The 14,356-nt window shown below is 39.2% G+C and overlaps 6 non-coding genes across 6 annotated transcripts; all 6 read left to right on the forward strand.

The window, feature by feature from the left end:
- The first annotated feature begins 1,421 nt into the window (after positions 1-1,421).
- TRNAY-GUA (transfer RNA tyrosine (anticodon GUA)) lies at positions 1,422-1,510 on the forward strand. Its single transcript is given in 2 exon segments — positions 1,422-1,458; positions 1,475-1,510. It is a non-coding gene; the product is annotated as a tRNA-Tyr (tRNA).
- A 666-nt stretch (positions 1,511-2,176) lies between these two features.
- Positions 2,177-2,265, forward strand: TRNAY-GUA (transfer RNA tyrosine (anticodon GUA)). The gene is given in 2 exon segments: positions 2,177-2,213; positions 2,230-2,265. It is a non-coding gene; the product is annotated as a tRNA-Tyr (tRNA).
- Positions 2,266-10,161: 7,896 nt separating this feature from the next.
- TRNAY-GUA (transfer RNA tyrosine (anticodon GUA)) lies at positions 10,162-10,250 on the forward strand. The gene is given in 2 exon segments: positions 10,162-10,198; positions 10,215-10,250. It is a non-coding gene; the product is annotated as a tRNA-Tyr (tRNA).
- Positions 10,251-12,211: 1,961 nt separating this feature from the next.
- Positions 12,212-12,300, forward strand: TRNAY-GUA (transfer RNA tyrosine (anticodon GUA)). Its single transcript is given in 2 exon segments — positions 12,212-12,248; positions 12,265-12,300. It is a non-coding gene; the product is annotated as a tRNA-Tyr (tRNA).
- A 666-nt stretch (positions 12,301-12,966) lies between these two features.
- TRNAY-GUA (transfer RNA tyrosine (anticodon GUA)) lies at positions 12,967-13,055 on the forward strand. The gene is given in 2 exon segments: positions 12,967-13,003; positions 13,020-13,055. It is a non-coding gene; the product is annotated as a tRNA-Tyr (tRNA).
- A 666-nt stretch (positions 13,056-13,721) lies between these two features.
- Positions 13,722-13,810, forward strand: TRNAY-GUA (transfer RNA tyrosine (anticodon GUA)). The gene is given in 2 exon segments: positions 13,722-13,758; positions 13,775-13,810. It is a non-coding gene; the product is annotated as a tRNA-Tyr (tRNA).
- Positions 13,811-14,356: the final 546 nt, after the last annotated feature.

Consider the following 14,356-nt stretch of genomic DNA (forward strand, 5'->3'; position numbering starts at 1 on the left):
GGGTGCTTAGTTGAACTTTTTGTTTACCTGGATGTCATTGCCACAGCAGCATGTTGCAAAATGTTTAACTGCTTACCTGATTCTTCAAAAATGTCCTACTTTGACATTGAGAGAACTCACGAATTACTTTCGATAGCTCAGCTGGTAGAGCGGAGGACTGTAGTTGATATATGATAGCAATCCTTAGGTCGCTGGTTCAATTCCGGCTCGAAGGACATTTGTTTTTCTCTCTTGTAGAGCAGAGGACTGTATGTTGCATGTCTGTATTTTATGTAATAAATATAACCTTGTGTATTTTACTGTCTTTTTACTGCCATGTGCTTAATGGAGTTTTGCATCTGTCCTTGGAGATAATTGGATTACTTCCCAATTATCTCCAGGATAGAAGACTCTGTGGAACTGGTTTTGGGCAGAAAAGCCATGCTTCATTTGGTCACAAAGGACTACGATCTATCTTTTGAACCACTGGACCAATTTGTATGATTCTGACCTATGTTTGTATTTGGAGTATGCTGATTCTGAAAATGTAAGTTTTATGTGAATGTGATGCATACTTTTAAAGTTATGAATAATGTGGAAAAACTGTATTTCTCTGCTTGTGATAATTACATTTCCCATTTTATAATGGCACCCCTTTATGCCCAGGGTGCCATTACAAAAGATGAGAGCCGAAAAGTGGGGGATTAGCTCAAATGGTAGAGCGCTCGCTTAGCATGTGAGAGGTAGCGGGATCGATGCCCGCATTCTCCAGTGGCTGCTTCTTCTTTTAAATGAAGGGTGCTAAGACTGTATGTTGCATGTCTGTATTTTATGTAATAAATGTAACCTTGTGTATTTTACTGTCTTTTTACTGCCATGTGCTTAATGGAGTTTTGCATCTGTCCTTGGAGATAATTGGATTACTTCCCAATTATCTCCAGGATAGAAGACTCTGTGGAACTGGTTTTGGGCAGAAAAGCCATGCTTCATTTGGTCACAAAGGACTACGATCTATCTTTTGAACCACTGGACCAATTTGTATGATTCTGACCTATGTTTGTATTTGGAGTATGCTGATTCTGAAAATGTAAGTTTTATGTGAATGTGATGCATACTTTTAAAGTTATGAATAATGTGGAAAAACTGTATTTCTCTGCTTGTGATAATTACATTACCCATTTTGTAATGGCACCCCTTTATGCCCAGGGTGCCATTACAAAAGATGAGAGCGGAATAGTGGGGGATTAGCTCAAATGGTAGAGTGCTCGCTTAGCATGTGAGAGGTAGCGGGATCGATGCTTCTTCTTTTAAATGAAGGGTGCTTAGTTGAACTTTTTGTTTACCTGGATGTCATTGCCACAGCAGCATGTTGCAAAATGTTTAACTGCTTACCTGATTCTTCAAAAATGTCCTACTTTGACATTGAGTGAACTCACGAATTACCTTCGATAGCTCAGCTGGTAGAGCGGAGGACTGTAGTTGGTATATGATAGCAATCCTTAGGTCGCTGGTTCAATTCCGGCTCGAAGGACATTTGTTTTTCTCTCTTGTAGAGCAGAGGACTGTATGTTGCATGTCTGTATTTTATGTAATAAATGTAACCTTGTGTATTTTACTGTCTTTTTACTGCCATGTGCTTAACGGAGTTTTGCATCTGTCCTTGGAGATAATTGGATTACTTCCCAATTATCTCCAGGATAGAAGACTCTGTGGAACTGGTTTTGGGCAGAAAAGCCATGCTTCATTTGGTCACAAAGGACTACGATCTATCTTTTGAACCACTGGACCAATTTGTATGATTCTGACCTATGTTTGTATTTGGAGTATGCTGATTCTGAAAATGTAAGTTTTATGTGAATGTGATGCATACTTTTAAAGTTATGAATAATGTGGAAAAACTGTATTTCTCTGCTTGTGATAATTACATTACCCATTTTGTAATGGCACCCCTTTATGCCCAGGGTGCCATTACAAAAGATGAGAGCGGAATAGTGGGGGATTAGCTCAAATGGTAGAGTGCTCGCTTAGCATGTGAGAGGTAGCGGGATCGATGCTTCTTCTTTTAAATGAAGGGTGCTTAGTTGAACTTTTTGTTTACCTGGATGTCATTGCCACAGCAGCATGTTGCAAAATGTTTAACTGCTTACCTGATTCTTCAAAAATGTCCTACTTTGACATTGAGTGAACTCACGAATTACCTTCGATAGCTCAGCTGGTAGAGCGGAGGACTGTAGTTGGTATATGATAGCAATCCTTAGGTCGCTGGTTCAATTCCGGCTCGAAGGACATTTGCTTTTCTCTCTTGTAGAGCAGAGGACTGTATGTTGCATGTCTGTATTTTATGTAATAAATGTAACCTTGTGTATTTTACTGTCTTTTTACTGCCATGTGCTTAATGGAGTTTTGCATCTGTCCTTGGAGATAATTGGATTACTTCCCAATTATCTCCAGGATAGAAGACTCTGTGGAACTGGTTTTGGGCAGAAAAGCCATGCTTCATTTGGTCACAAAGGACTACGATCTATCTTTTGAACCACTGGACCAATTTGTATGATTTTGACGTATGTTTGTATTTGGAGTATGCTGATTCTGAAAATGTAAGTTTTATGTGAATGTGATGCATACTTTTAAAGTTATGAATAATGTGGAAAAACTGTATTTCTCTGCTTGTGATAATTACATTACCCATTTTGTAATGGCACCCCTTTATGCCCAGGGTGCCATTACAAAAGATGAATGCGGAAAAGTGGGGGATTAGCTCAAATGGTAGAGCGCTCGCTTAGCATGTGAGAGGTAGCGGGATCGATGCCCGCATTCTCCAGTGGCTTCTTCTTCTTTTAAATGAAGGATGCTTAGACTGTATGTTGCATGTCTGTATTTTATGTAATAAATGTAACCTTGTGTATTTTACTGTCTTTTTACTGCCATGTGCTTAATGGAGTTTTGCATCTGTCCTTGGAGATAATTGGATTACTTCCCAATTATCTCCAGGATAGAAGACTCTGTGGAACTGGTTTTGGGCAGAAAAGCCATGCTTCATTTGGTCACAAAGGACTACGATCTATCTTTTGAACCACTGGACCAATTTGTATGATTCTGACGTATGTTTGTATTTGGAGTATGCTGATTCTGAAAATGTAAGTTTTATGTGAATGTGATGCATACTTTTAAAGTTATGAATAATGTGGAAAAACTGTATTTCTCTGCTTGTGATAATTACATTACCCATTTTGTAATGGCACCCCTTTATGCCCAGGGTGCCATTACAAAAGATGAGAGCGGAATAGTGGGGGATTAGCTCAAATGGTAGAGCGCTCGCTTAGCATGTGAGAGGTAGCGGGATCGATGCTTCTTCTTTTAAATGAAGGGTGCTTAGTTGAACTTTTTGTTTACCTGGATGTCATTGCCACAGCAGCATGTTGCAAAATGTTTAACTGCTTACCTGATTCTTCAAAAATGTCCTACTTTGACATTGAGTGAACTCACAAATTACCTTCGATAGCTCAGCTGGTAGAGCGGAGGACTGTAGTTGGTATATGATAGCAATCCTTAGGTCGCTGGTTCAATTCTGGCTCGAAGGACATGTGTTTTTCTCTCTTGTAGAGCAGAGGACTGTATGTTGCATGTCTGTATTTTATGTAATAAATATAACCTTGTGTATTTTACTGTCTTTTTACTGCCATGTGCTTAATGGAGTTTTGCATCTGTCCTTGGAGATAATTGGATTACTTCCCAATTATCTCCAGGATAGAAGACTCTGTGGAACTGGTTTTGGGCAGAAAAGCCATGCTTCATTTGGTCACAAAGGACTACGATCTATCTTTTGAACCACTGGACCAATTTGTATGATTCTGACCTATGTTTGTATTTGGAGTATGCTGATTCTGAAAATGTAAGTTTTATGTGAATGTGATGCATACTTTTAAAGTTATGAATAATGTGGAAAAACTGTATTTCTCTGCTTGTGATAATTACATTACCCATTTTGTAATGGCACCCCTTTATGCCCAGGGTGCCATTACAAAAGATGAGAGCGGAAAAGTGGGGGATTAGCTCAAATGGTAGAGCGCTCGCTTAGCATGTGAGAGGTAGCGGGATCGATGCCCGCATTCTCCAGTGGCTGCTTCTTCTTTTAAATGAAGGGTGCTAAGACTGTATGTTGCATGTCTGTATTTTATGTAATAAATGTAACCTTGTGTATTTTACTGTCTTTTTACTGCCATGTGCTTAATGGAGTTTTGCATCTGTCCTTGGAGATAATTGGATTACTTCCCAATTATCTCCAGGATAGAAGACTCTGTGGAACTGGTTTTGGGCAGAAAAGCCATGCTTCATTTGGTCACAAAGGACTACGATCTATCTTTTGAACCACTGGACCAATTTGTATGATTCTGACCTATGTTTGTATTTGGAGTATGCTGATTCTGAAAATGTAAGTTTTATGTGAATGTGATGCATACTTTTAAAGTTATGAATAATGTGGAAAAACTGTATTTCTCTGCTTGTGATAATTACATTACCCATTTTGTAATGGCACCCCTTTATGCCCAGGGTGCCATTACAAAAGATGAGAGCGGAATAGTGGGGGATTAGCTCAAATGGTAGAGTGCTCGCTTAGCATGTGAGAGGTAGCGGGATCGATGCTTCTTCTTTTAAATGAAGGGTGCTTAGTTGAACTTTTTGTTTACCTGGATGTCATTGCCACAGCAGCATGTTGCAAAATGTTTAACTGCTTACCTGATTCTTCAAAAATGTCCTACTTTGACATTGAGTGAACTCACAAATTACCTTCGATAGCTCAGCTGGTAGAGCGGAGGACTGTAGTTGGTATATGATAGCAATCCTTAGGTCGCTGGTTCAATTCTGGCTCGAAGGACATGTGTTTTTCTCTCTTGTAGAGCAGAGGACTGTATGTTGCATGTCTGTATTTTATGTAATAAATATAACCTTGTGTATTTTACTGTCTTTTTACTGCCATGTGCTTAATGGAGTTTTGCATCTGTCCTTGGAGATAATTGGATTACTTCCCAATTATCTCCAGGATAGAAGACTCTGTGGAACTGGTTTTGGGCAGAAAAGCCATGCTTCATTTGGTCACAAAGGACTACGATCTATCTTTTGAACCACTGGACCAATTTGTATGATTCTGACCTATGTTTGTATTTGGAGTATGCTGATTCTGAAAATGTAAGTTTTATGTGAATGTGATGCATACTTTTAAAGTTATGAATAATGTGGAAAAACTGTATTTCTCTGCTTGTGATAATTACATTACCCATTTTGTAATGGCACCCCTTTATGCCCAGGGTGCCATTACAAAAGATGAGAGCGGAAAAGTGGGGGATTAGCTCAAATGGTAGAGCGCTCGCTTAGCATGTGAGAGGTAGCGGGATCGATGCCCGCATTCTCCAGTGGCTGCTTCTTCTTTTAAATGAAGGGTGCTAAGACTGTATGTTGCATGTCTGTATTTTATGTAATAAATGTAACCTTGTGTATTTTACTGTCTTTTTACTGCCATGTGCTTAATGGAGTTTTGCATCTGTCCTTGGAGATAATTGGATTACTTCCCAATTATCTCCAGGATAGAAGACTCTGTGGAACTGGTTTTGGGCAGAAAAGCCATGCTTCATTTGGTCACAAAGGACTACGATCTATCTTTTGAACCACTGGACCAATTTGTATGATTCTGACCTATGTTTGTATTTGGAGTATGCTGATTCTGAAAATGTAAGTTTTATGTGAATGTGATGCATACTTTTAAAGTTATGAATAATGTGGAAAAACTGTATTTCTCTGCTTGTGATAATTACATTACCCATTTTGTAATGGCACCCCTTTATGCCCAGGGTGCCATTACAAAAGATGAGAGCGGAATAGTGGGGGATTAGCTCAAATGGTAGAGTGCTCGCTTAGCATGTGAGAGGTAGCGGGATCGATGCTTCTTCTTTTAAATGAAGGGTGCTTAGTTGAACTTTTTGTTTACCTGGATGTCATTGCCACAGCAGCATGTTGCAAAATGTTTAACTGCTTACCTGATTCTTCAAAAATGTCCTACTTTGACATTGAGTGAACTCACGAATTACTTTCGATAGCTCAGCTGGTAGAGCGGAGGACTGTAGTTGGTATATGATAGCAATCCTTAGGTCGCTGGTTCAATTCCGGCTCGAAGGACATTTGTTTTTCTCTCTTGTAGAGCAGAGGACTGTATGTTGCATGTCTGTATTTTATGTAATAAATGTAACCTTGTGTATTTTACTGTCTTTTTACTGCCATGTGCTTAACGGAGTTTTGCATCTGTCCTTGGAGATAATTGGATTACTTCCCAATTATCTCCAGGATAGAAGACTCTGTGGAACTGGTTTTGGGCAGAAAAGCCATGCTTCATTTGGTCACAAAGGACTACGATCTATCTTTTGAACCACTGGACCAATTTGTATGATTCTGACCTATGTTTGTATTTGGAGTATGCTGATTCTGAAAATGTAAGTTTTATGTGAATGTGATGCATACTTTTAAAGTTATGAATAATGTGGAAAAACTGTATTTCTCTGCTTGTGATAATTACATTACCCATTTTGTAATGGCACCCCTTTATGCCCAGGGTGCCATTACAAAAGATGAGTGCGGAAAAGTGGGGGATTAGCTCAAATGGTAGAGCGCTCGCTTAGCATGTGAGAGGTAGCGGGATCGATGCCCGCATTCTCCAGTGGCTTCTTCTTCTTTTAAATGAAGGGTGCTTAGACTGTATGTTGCATGTCTGTATTTTATGTAATAAATGTAACCTTGTGTATTTTACTGTCTTTTTACTGCCATGTGCTTAATGGAGTTTTGCATCTGTCCTTGGAGATAATTGGATTACTTCCCAATTATCTCCAGGATAGAAGACTCTGTGGAACTGGTTTTGGGCAGAAAAGCCATGCTTCATTTGGTCACAAAGGACTACGATCTATCTTTTGAACCACTGGACCAATTTGTATGATTTTGACGTATGTTTGTATTTGGAGTATGCTGATTCTGAAAATGTAAGTTTTATGTGAATGTGATGCATACATTTAAAGTTATGAATAATGTGGAAAAACTGTATTTCTCTGCTTGTGATAATTACATTACCCATTTTGTAATGGCACCCCTTTATGCCCAGGGTGCCATTACAAAAGATGAGAGCGGAATAGTGGGGGATTAGCTCAAATGGTAGAGTGCTCGCTTAGCATGTGAGAGGTAGCGGGATCGATGCTTCTTCTTTTAAATGAAGGGTGCTTAGTTGAACTTTTTGTTTACCTGGATGTCATTGCCACAGCAGCATGTTGCAAAATGTTTAACTGCTTACCTGATTCTTCAAAAATGTCCTACTTTGACATTGAGTGAACTCACAAATTACCTTCGATAGCTCAGCTGGTAGAGCGGAGGACTGTAGTTGGTATATGATAGCAATCCTTAGGTCGCTGGTTCAATTCTGGCTCGAAGGACATGTGTTTTTCTCTCTTGTAGAGCAGAGGACTGTATGTTGCATGTCTGTATTTTATGTAATAAATGTAACCTTGTGTATTTTACTGTCTTTTTACTGCCATGTGCTTAACGGAGTTTTGCATCTGTCCTTGGAGATAATTGGATTACTTCCCAATTATCTCCAGGATAGAAGACTCTGTGGAACTGGTTTTGGGCAGAAAAGCCATGCTTCATTTGGTCACAAAGGACTACGATCTATCTTTTGAACCACTGGACCAATTTGTATGATTTTGACGTATGTTTGTATTTGGAGTATGCTGATTCTGAAAATGTAAGTTTTATGTGAATGTGATGCATACTTTTAAAGTTATGAATAATGTGGAAAAACTGTATTTCTCTGCTTGTGATAATTGCATTACCCATTTTGTAATGGCACCCCTTTATGCCCAGGGTGCCATTACAAAAGATGAGAGCGGAATAGTGGGGGATTAGCTCAAATGGTAGAGTGCTCGCTTAGCATGTGAGAGGTAGCGGGATCGATGCTTTTTCTTTTAAATGAAGGGTGCTTAGTTGAACTTTTTGTTTACCTGGATGTCATTGCCACAGCAGCATGTTGCAAAATGTTTAACTGCTTACCTGATTCTTCAATAATGTCCTACTTTGACATTTAGTGAACTCACGAATTACCTTCGATAGCTCAGCTGGTAGAGCGGAGGTCTGTAGTTGGTATATGATAGCAATCCTTAGGTCGCTGGTTCGATTCCGGCTCGAAGGACATTTGCTTTTCTCTCTTGTAGAGCAGAGGACTGTATGTTGCATGTCTGTATTTTATGTAATAAATGTAACCTTGTGTATTTTACTGTCTTTTTACTGCCATGTGCTTAATGGAGTTTTGCATCTGTCCTTGGAGATAATTGGATTACTTCCCAATTATCTCCAGGATAGAAGACTCTGTGGAACTGGTTTTGGGCAGAAAAGCCATGCTTCATTTGGTCACAAAGGACTACGATCTATCTTTTGAACCACTGGACCAATTTGTATGATTTTGACGTATGTTTGTATTTGGAGTATGCTGATTCTGAAAATGTAAGTTTTATGTGAATGTGATGCATACTTTTAAAGTTATGAATAATGTGGAAAAACTGTATTTCTCTGCTTGTGATAATTACATTACCCATTTTGTAATGGCACCCCTTTATGCCCAGGGTGCCATTACAAAAGATGAGAGCGGAATAGTGGGGGATTAGCTCAAATGGTAGAGTGCTCGCTTAGCATGTGAGAGGTAGCGGGATCGATGCTTCTTCTTTTAAATGAAGGGTGCTTAGTTGAACTTTTTGTTTACCTGGATGTCATTGCCACAGCAGCATGTTGCAAAATGTTTAACTGCTTACCTGATTCTTCAAAAATGTCCTACTTTGACATTGAGTGAACTCACAAATTACCTTCGATAGCTCAGCTGGTAGAGCGGAGGACTGTAGTTGGTATATGATAGCAATCCTTAGGTCGCTGGTTCAATTGTGGCTCGAAGGACATGTGTTTTTCTCTCTTGTAGAGCAGAGGACTGTATGTTGCATGTCTGTATTTTATGTAATAAATATAACCTTGTGTATTTTACTGTCTTTTTACTGCCATGTGCTTAGTGGAGTTTTGCATCTGTCCTTGGAGATAATTGGATTACTTCCCAATTATCTCCAGGATAGAAGACTCTGTGGAACTGGTTTTGGGCAGAAAAGCCATGCTTCATTTGGTCACAAAGGACTACGATCTATCTTTTGAACCACTGGACCAATTTGTATGATTCTGACCTATGTTTGTATTTGGAGTATGCTGATTCTGAAAATGTAAGTTTTATGTGAATGTGATGCATACTTTTAAAGTTATGAATAATGTGGAAAAACTGTATTTCTCTGCTTGTGATAATTACATTACCCATTTTGTAATGGCACCCCTTTATGCCCAGGGTGCCATTACAAAAGATGAGAGCGGAAAAGTGGGGGATTAGCTCAAATGGTAGAGCGCTCGCTTAGCATGTGAGAGGTAGCGGGATCGATGCCCGCATTCTCCAGTGGCTGCTTCTTCTTTTAAATGAAGGGTGCTTAGACTGTATGTTGCATGTCTGTATTTTATGTAATAAATGTAACCTTGTGTATTTTACTGTCTTTTTACTGCCATGTGCTTAATGGAGTTTTGCATCTGTCCTTGGAGATAATTGGATTACTTCCCAATTATCTCCAGGATAGAAGACTCTGTGGAACTGGTTTTGGGCAGAAAAGCCATGCTTCATTTGGTCACAAAGGACTACGATCTATCTTTTGAACCACTGGACCAATTTGTATGATTCTGACCTATGTTTGTATTTGGAGTATGCTGATTCTGAAAATGTAAGTTTTATGTGAATGTGATGCATACTTTTAAAGTTATGAATAATGTGGAAAAACTGTATTTCTCTGCTTGTGATAATTACATTACCCATTTTGTAATGGCACCCCTTTATGCCCAGGGTGCCATTACAAAAGATGAGAGCGGAATAGTGGGGGATTAGCTCAAATGGTAGAGTGCTCGCTTAGCATGTGAGAGGTAGCGGGATCGATGCTTCTTCTTTTAAATGAAGGGTGCTTAGTTGAACTTTTTGTTTACCTGGATGTCATTGCCACAGCAGCATGTTGCAAAATGTTTAACTGCTTACCTGATTCTTCAAAAATGTCCTACTTTGACATTGAGTGAACTCACGAATTACCTTCGATAGCTCAGCTGGTAGAGCGGAGGACTGTAGTTGGTATATGATAGCAATCCTTAGGTCGCTGGTTCAATTCCGGCTCGAAGGACATTTGCTTTTCTCTCTTGTAGAGCAGAGGACTGTATGTTGCATGTCTGTATTTTATGTAATAAATGTAACCTTGTGTATTTTACTGTCTTTTTACTGCCATGTGCTTAATGGAGTTTTGCATCTGTCCTTGGAGATAATTGGATTACTTCCCAATTATCTCCAGGATAGAAGACTCTGTGGAACTGGTTTTGGGCAGAAAAGCCATGCTTCATTTGGTCACAAAGGACTACGATCTATCTTTTGAACCACTGGACCAATTTGTATGATTTTGACGTATGTTTGTATTTGGAGTATGCTGATTCTGAAAATGTAAGTTTTATGTGAATGTGATGCATACTTTTAAAGTTATGAATAATGTGGAAAAACTGTATTTCTCTGCTTGTGATAATTACATTACCCATTTTGTAATGGCACCCCTTTATGCCCAGGGTGCCATTACAAAAGATGAGAGCGGAATAGTGGGGGATTAGCTCAAATGGTAGAGTGCTCGCTTAGCATGTGAGAGGTAGCGGGATCGATGCTTCTTCTTTTAAATGAAGGGTGCTTAGTTGAACTTTTTGTTTACCTGGATGTCATTGCCACAGCAGCATGTTGCAAAATGTTTAACTGCTTACCTGATTCTTCAAAAATGTCCTACTTTGACATTGAGTGAACTCACAAATTACCTTCGATAGCTCAGCTGGTAGAGCGGAGGACTGTAGTTGGTATATGATAGCAATCCTTAGGTCGCTGGTTCAATTGTGGCTCGAAGGACATGTGTTTTTCTCTCTTGTAGAGCAGAGGACTGTATGTTGCATGTCTGTATTTTATGTAATAAATATAACCTTGTGTATTTTACTGTCTTTTTACTGCCATGTGCTTAATGGAGTTTTGCATCTGTCCTTGGAGATAATTGGATTACTTCCCAATTATCTCCAGGATAGAAGACTCTGTGGAACTGGTTTTGGGCAGAAAAGCCATGCTTCATTTGGTCACAAAGGACTACGATCTATCTTTTGAACCACTGGACCAATTTGTATGATTCTGACCTATGTTTGTATTTGGAGTATGCTGATTCTGAAAATGTAAGTTTTATGTGAATGTGATGCATACTTTTAAAGTTATGAATAATGTGGAAAAACTGTATTTCTCTGCTTGTGATAATTACATTACCCATTTTGTAATGGCACCCCTTTATGCCCAGGGTGCCATTACAAAAGATGAGAGCGGAAAAGTGGGGGATTAGCTCAAATGGTAGAGCGCTCGCTTAGCATGTGAGAGGTAGCGGGATCGATGCCCGCATTCTCCAGTGGCTGCTTCTTCTTTTAAATGAAGGGTGCTTAGACTGTATGTTGCATGTCTGTATTTTATGTAATAAATGTAACCTTGTGTATTTTACTGTCTTTTTACTGCCATGTGCTTAATGGAGTTTTGCATCTGTCCTTGGAGATAATTGGATTACTTCCCAATTATCTCCAGGATAGAAGACTCTGTGGAACTGGTTTTGGGCAGAAAAGCCATGCTTCATTTGGTCACAAAGGACTACGATCTATCTTTTGAACCACTGGACCAATTTGTATGATTCTGACCTATGTTTGTATTTGGAGTATGCTGATTCTGAAAATGTAAGTTTTATGTGAATGTGATGCATACTTTTAAAGTTATGAATAATGTGGAAAAACTGTATTTCTCTGCTTGTGATAATTACATTACCCATTTTGTAATGGCACCCCTTTATGCCCAGGGTGCCATTACAAAAGATGAGAGCGGAATAGTGGGGGATTAGCTCAAATGGTAGAGTGCTCGCTTAGCATGTGAGAGGTAGCGGGATCGATGCTTCTTCTTTTAAATGAAGGGTGCTTAGTTGAACTTTTTGTTTACCTGGATGTCATTGCCACAGCAGCATGTTGCAAAATGTTTAACTGCTTACCTGATTCTTCAAAAATGTCCTACTTTGACATTGAGTGAACTCACAAATTACCTTCGATAGCTCAGCTGGTAGAGCGGAGGACTGTAGTTGGTATATGATAGCAATCCTTAGGTCGCTGGTTCAATTCCGGCTCGAAGGACATTTGTTTTTCTCTCTTGTAGAGCAGAGGACTGTATGTTGCATGTCTGTATTTTATGTAATAAATGTAACCTTGTGTATTTTACTGTCTTTTTACTGCCATGTGCTTAACGGAGTTTTGCATCTGTCCTTGGAGATAATTGGATTACTTCCCAATTATCTCCAGGATAGAAGACTCTGTGGAACTGGTTTTGGGCAGAAAAGCCATGCTTCATTTGGTCACAAAGGACTACGATCTATCTTTTGAACCACTGGACCAATTTGTATGATTCTGACCTATGTTTGTATTTGGAGTATGCTGATTCTGAAAATGTAAGTTTTATGTGAATGTGATGCATACTTTTAAAGTTATGAATAATGTGGAAAAACTGTATTTCTCTGCTTGTGATAATTACATTACCCATTTTGTAATGGCACCCCTTTATGCCCAGGGTGCCATTACAAAAGATGAGAGCGGAATAGTGGGGGATTAGCTCAAATGGTAGAGTGCTCGCTTAGCATGTGAGAGGTAGCGGGATCGATGCTTCTTCTTTTAAATGAAGGGTGCTTAGTTGAACTTTTTGTTTACCTGGATGTCATTGCCACAGCAGCATGTTGCAAAATGTTTAACTGCTTACCTGATTCTTCAAAAATGTCCTACTTTGACATTGAGTGAACTCACGAATTACCTTCGATAGCTCAGCTGGTAGAGCGGAGGACTGTAGTTGGTATATGATAGCAATCCTTAGGTCGCTGGTTCAATTCCGGCTCGAAGGACATTTGTTTTTCTCTCTTGTAGAGCAGAGGACTGTATGTTGCATGTCTGTATTTTATGTAATAAATGTAACCTTGTGTATTTTACTGTCTTTTTACTGCCATGTGCTTAACGGAGTTTTGCATCTGTCCTTGGAGATAATTGGATTACTTCCCAATTATCTCCAGGATAGAAGACTCTGTGGAACTGGTTTTGGGCAGAAAAGCCATGCTTCATTTGGTCACAAAGGACTACGATCTATCTTTTGAACCACTGGACCAATTTGTATGATTCTGACCTATGTTTGTATTTGGAGTATGCTGATTCTGAAAATGTAAGTTTTATGTGAATGTGATGCATACTTTTAAAGTTATGAATAATGTGGAAAAACTGTATTTCTCTGCTTGTGATAATTACATTACCCATTTTGTAATGGCACCCCTTTATGCCCAGGGTGCCATTACAAAAGATGAGAGCGGAATAGTGGGGGATTAGCTCAAATGGTAGAGTGCTCGCTTAGCATGTGAGAGGTAGCGGGATCGATGCTTCTTCTTTTAAATGAAGGGTGCTTAGTTGAACTTTTTGTTTACCTGGATGTCATTGCCACAGCAGCATGTTGCAAAATGTTTAACTGCTTACCTGATTCTTCAAAAATGTCCTACTTTGACATTGAGTGAACTCACGAATTACCTTCGATAGCTCAGCTGGTAGAGCGGAGGACTGTAGTTGGTATATGATATCAATCCTTAGGTCGCTGGTTCAATTCCGGCTCGAAGGACATTTGCTTTTCTCTCTTGTAGAGCAGAGGACTGTATGTTGCATGTCTGTATTTTATGTAATAAATGTAACCTTGTGTATTTTACTGTCTTTTTACTGCCATGTGCTTAATGGAGTTTTGCATCTGTCCTTGGAGATAATTGGATTACTTCCCAATTATCTCCAGGATAGAAGACTCTGTGGAACTGGTTTTGGGCAGAAAAGCCATGCTTCATTTGGTCACAAAGGACTACGATCTATCTTTTGAACCACTGGACCAATTTGTATGATTCTGACCTATGTTTGTATTTGGAGTATGCTGATTCTGAAAATGTAAGTTTTATGTGAATGTGATGCATACTTTTAAAGTTATGAATAATGTGGAAAAACTGTATTTCTCTGCTTGTGATAATTACATTACCCATTTTGTAATGGCACCCCTTTATGCCCAGGGTGCCATTACAAAAGATGAGAGCGGAATAGTGGGGGATTAGCTCAAATGGTAGAGTGCTCGCTTAGCATGTGAGAGGTAGCGGGATCGATGCTTCTTCTTTTAAATGAAGGGTGC

Source organism: Pelobates fuscus, chromosome 4, assembly GCF_036172605.1.
Source record: "Pelobates fuscus isolate aPelFus1 chromosome 4, aPelFus1.pri, whole genome shotgun sequence".
Taxonomy (NCBI): Eukaryota; Metazoa; Chordata; class Amphibia; order Anura; family Pelobatidae; genus Pelobates; species Pelobates fuscus.